This window comes from Nymphaea colorata, chromosome 7 (genome assembly GCF_008831285.2).
Source record: "Nymphaea colorata isolate Beijing-Zhang1983 chromosome 7, ASM883128v2, whole genome shotgun sequence".
NCBI classification, from domain to species: Eukaryota; Viridiplantae; Streptophyta; class Magnoliopsida; order Nymphaeales; family Nymphaeaceae; genus Nymphaea; species Nymphaea colorata.
In genome coordinates, this window is record NC_045144.1 from 21,560,322 (window position 1) to 21,565,518 (window position 5,197).

Consider the following 5,197-nt stretch of genomic DNA (forward strand, 5'->3'; position numbering starts at 1 on the left):
GAAACGCAAGGATATGAGTTCTGCAATGATTTTATGAATGTGAATGATCGTTTTTCAAGCAAGAAGAAACTTGTTTTCCAACCTCTCAACGTTTATTGGTTCCTTGTTTTAATGTTATTCAGGTCTTCTAACCCGGGCTGTTCTTTTTTTCTTTTTGTCTTGGTTTTCTTAAAACCAAGAAGATTGGACTTCGAAAATGGTAATAGGAGGAGGACTATATGTATAAAAAGTTCTCATTTTCAAATAAAAACATGCATTGATGGTGTACAACTGCGTTGAAACATGGTCTTCTTCCGAGTTCTGAAAATTAGCAAACTGTATAAACGGAAAAAGAGTGCTGATTGTGGTTCCTGATTATCTTTTTGTATGATTAATTACGTGGTATTATAGTCACATGCTGATGAAATTTGGGCCTGAATAAGGTTTTACTTTATGTAAAGATTAATTAAGGGCCATCAATCACATGGTAGCTGATGAAGTTTTGGGCCTTTTGTTCGGAGGCGATTCAGTGTTTAGTCTTGAAACTGGGAGAACTAGACAGTCCCAACTGATTTTCTTTTTATGGAGGAGAAATGAATTCATAGACTACGAGATGGAGATTTGTTGCCATTGTCTCAGCAATAATTTCTCCAAGACAAGAACATGCCGTTGATTTTGGGAATTGCACGTCGGACACATTTTTCAGTTTTTTTCTTCATTTATTTGTTGAGAGAAACTATTCCGTCTCCATTTTTAGAAAGAACTCGGTTCGTTTCAGTGTCCGTGAAATGGTGATTGAGCGAATTCTTTTCTTCCTCTTCAGTTCGTTTCTTTCTTTAATTACGGCTCTCTGATTATGGAGGCCGAGGTGCTTGTATTGTTCTTTACCAGCTAGAGATTTTTATTTTAAATTCAAGAAAGCATGTGGTTTTATCTCAGTAGCTTAATGCCGCTGCCAGATTTTCTGCTATCAACTTCTTGTTTCACTTCGGCTGCTTTCATACAATTTACCTGTGTATTTTCTTTTGGGTCCTTTGCTCAAAGGCTGAACTTGATACAAAATTGCGTAACACAGTGATTGAGCTTAGCAATCCGATGTTAATGTTCTACATCTGCTGCTTAAATGTACAAAGTGGTGAAATACTAAGCATAGGAAGAGGAGGAAGAAGAAGGTTACAAGGAGAAAAACGTATAGAGACAGAAAGCAGAGGAAAGGGTATTTTTATTGACTAGTTTTTTCTTTTTTTGCATATTTTATTAGATATATGTTTTCTTTCAATTAATGTTGATTTTAGGTCTCTCGAATGTGTAATGAGAGGAAGTGGAAGAGTGAGTATTTTCCTTGGTTCATATTTTTTTAATATACTTTATCAATTATCTTTGATTATTATAAGAGAATTTTAGGCCATCCATGTGTAGAGATAAGAGAAAGGAAGAGACGGTATTAGAAAAAGTATGTGCAGCTCAAGCTACTCATCCCAAACAAATTAAGGAAGTATTAGAAGGAAAAATGAAAGGCAAGGTGCTGTAGTTTCGTCCTTTTGTGTTTGCAGTTACAATATTATCCATAATTGAAGATTTGCCACTTAATTCAGACATGGGGCGTGACTGTGACTAATTAAACCATTGTTACAAGAATCGGATCCACCATGTTATCTTCTAACACATCTTCATCCATCATGTCCTCATCCTCTTGCACAAACAAACAATATACCCTCCTCATTCTCTTTATATTCTAGTTCATAATTTATGTCTGTCGTTTCAAAGAAATTTAGCGTCCATGCAGGATTAGACACTATGGAGCTGCAACTTGGTTCTATAATTTACTACCTATACATAATAGAATCTTATTGTGATCAAATGAGAAACAATTGGAGCATAAGAGGAGGTGTATATATGAAAACACTATTTTGACTTCAAAATCTTGGGATAATGTAACTTGAAGAACAAAATGACAATATTTTGAAGGGTATCCACAGCTTTTCTTTTTGTCCATATTGATCATAGCACACCTTTCCTTTCCATGCAGAAAAGTTGGAGTCAGTGTGGGGCTTTATAGTTGTTTGAAGGTGAAAGAGGCAATGTGGGGTTCCCCTTCTTCAAGGGACCATTTGACACCAAGAGAGAGAGAGAGAGAGAGGTGTGGAGTCATCGTTGTTTGAGGGTATGTGTGTTATTGACAAAGAAGGCGCCCCATGCACGTCATGTTTCTGTTCTTACTTATCATATGCAAACCTTGCAAAGGAAAAAGGAAAACCCTTACGTAAACTGTCAAAGCCAACCAAAGCATTAAAGGCCAACCAGCAAAATAATGTCATACGAGAAGAACAAGTTAAAGATGGGAGATGTTTTTGCAATTAAAAAAACATGTCCTTTGTAGTCATTTAACTGTTTTTTATTTTTATTTTTTTCTTATCAAGAACTTGTCTTTTTCTGTGTTTATGAGAGGTACTTTTGTGATTAACCAAGCAGATACACTAAATTTCGTGCACCAATATAGGCACATAACCAGCCACATAACCTGCTTCGCTCATTCTTGCCACAGGAGATTATTGGTCTCTTTACAAGTTCTCTCTCTCTCTCTCTCTCTCTCTCTCTCTTTCTTTGGGCATCGACCCAACACTGTTTTCTTCTCTCTCTCACACATTTTCTTAATGTTTTAGCCTGGTTGGTAAATTGTATTTTATCCATCTTTCACATTTTATGCAATAATATCAATTCCTCTTGTATGCTTTTCTTTTATATTTTCTGTCCAAAAGTCCTTATCATGCTTCAAAGCTTATTTTTTGCCGGATTCCATAGTTCCTTGTTAGACCTAAACTGGAAGCCTGAATAAGACATGGTTTTTGCTGTTTTCTAAAATCTGCTGATTGGAAGCACTACCTTGTGGTTTTTTGCAGAAGAGAGGAAAATCTCAAAACATGCTTATTGCTCCGAATTTTGAATGCCCACAAAGAAGTAAAATCTCTGGGTAATGAAATGATCGGACGAATTGCTGTTGCCAATGGGATGCACATAAATAGACAACGTTATTGACTGCAAATAGATTTTTATTAGCGAAAGATTTGAGAGAAGGAAAAAGAAATTAAGGGTGAGAGGCGATGAACTGCTTGTGGAATATATACATATATAAAACAAATTCAACTAAAGTAACTAAGCACAACTTCGGTGCATTTATTTGGATTGCACAAGTACACAAGCAGGAAAGACGAAAACACAGGTTCTGGTTCTTGCAGGCAACAAAAACTAGTAGGAAGTACATAAGCATGCATGCTGTCGTAGCAGACAATAAGCACGCTCGCTTTATTATTCAGATACACCATAAGTTACCACACATTAACATCATGATCAAGTTGATAACAGATCAGAGATGAGAAGGTTTCAGTTTGCTAGGGCAGCTGTCCTGCTAGGGACGGCGTGGGCATTCACGAACGCATCATACTCGTTAAGATCGCAGCAAAGAAGATGGCCGCAGCAGGTTTGACCTGATCGGCAGCATCCAGTGCCGGAGCAGCAGCTCTCACCATATCCGCAGCATCGACCATTGTGGCAACTGACTCCACAAATAATATCGCCTGTTGCAGTCTTTTCGTCTGCATCCATAGCCATAATGATCAGAAAATTAAGTGGTCAGCCAACAAATTAATCGAATGCATGTCTAGCTAGATGCACCAATGGCACAATATTGCATATATATAGTTCAGGTCGACACTCATACTGCCAAGCAGGTGGTCTCGTTAGTAGACTACTAGTCTTTTTGGTACGGTTGATATGTTTTAGCCTAGTTACTGAAGAAAAACCAAGGGTCCCTCCTCCCTCATTTCCCAAGCAGCATTAGTGACTACCCAAATGCATGCCAAACACCACTACTACAAGATTAACAGCCACAAATTAAATGTGTCCTAGATCGATCGATCGTTGGCTGCGTCTTGCTACGCAACTCTGTCGTGAAGCTGCCTGTTTGACAGGAAGAGTATTGCGTGATCACCCACCAGGGTGACATGTCCACTCCTCGTTTTCGAGGGAAGCGAAACGGAAACGTACCCTGTTTTTCAACCACACTACGTGCAAAAGCCACAGAGAGCAGCAAGGAAAGGGCAAAAAAGAGGATGGGAAGGGAAACTTGCTTCATTGTGGATAGCAACTAGTTAGGGTGAATACCAACTGATGGATGATGACTAGATGAGTGGAGAATGGCATGCTCTCAACGACCTATTTATGGGAGTGACATGATCGGACCGAGTCAAGATGTCTACCTTCCTAGAAAGAGAGAAAATTTAGTTGTCTTTAACTACTAGATCTACACCGACAATCCTTTCACTATCCCAATTCCCATAGTTTCTTGAAAATTAATCTTTTGTCTAGGCATCTTTCTAGCTTTTGCAAACTTGCGGGGTAAAAGGCCCTCAAACCATTAGTTGGACGAAGTTTTGATTACTGATTGATGAAATAATGGTGGGATCCTTGAGATGTGCGATGGGTCGAGAGACCCACAACTGCCGGCTCGTGGCCTTTTAGCAGATTTTTTTCTGTTAGGAACAACACATAATAAACTTTCCTCTCTCACTCTCAAGAGAGGGTTAGAAGCAACAAGGAAGAAGACAACGATTTACGTGGTTCGGAGCAATAATCTCCTACGTCCACGGTCGCACAGATCTCTTGTATTCTCTCTCTTCTATGAACACACAGAACAGACACACTCAAGCGACGGCCATCCTCAAAACATAAGGATTAGGGCAAACCCGCATTTGTACAAAATGACATATATGTCCTTACATAAAGAGCCATCAAACCATTAGTTGGACTAAGTTTTGATTACTGATTGATGAAATAATGGTGGGATCCTTGAGATGAGCGATGGGCCGGGAGACCCACAACTGCCGGCTCGTGGCCTTTTAGCAGACTTTTCTCCTCCCAAATAACTTATGTCCGGACCTCTCTCTCCCCACTTGATGGCGGCTACCGTTGGCCGCTTCCGCCAATTGAATAAAGGCCTCCCACCTTTCTTTAGAAATACATGCATGGTGGGAAGTAGAAAATCGTCTTAGCATCATTGTACAAAATCTGACGTCACAACTCTGTGAATGCATGTGGTTATCGACATATATTTTCTTGATCTTGTCTCCCCACCACCGAACCCTAATGCCTCCTTCTCACATATTATCGTATACCAACAATTTTTTTTGCTCATTTTTCTAGAAAAAGAGTACATATGCAT

The 5,197-nt window shown here is 39.1% G+C and overlaps 1 long non-coding RNA gene across 1 annotated transcript; it reads right to left on the bottom strand.

The window, feature by feature from the left end:
• Positions 1 to 3,129: 3,129 nt before the first annotated feature.
• Positions 3,130 to 4,161, bottom strand: LOC116257054 (uncharacterized). Its single transcript, XR_004173299.1, has 2 exons — positions 4,024 to 4,161; positions 3,130 to 3,572 (listed from the first exon to the last, which is right to left on the bottom strand). It is a non-coding gene; the product is annotated as an uncharacterized LOC116257054 (long non-coding RNA).
• Between the last annotated feature and the right edge of the window lie 1,036 nt (positions 4,162 to 5,197).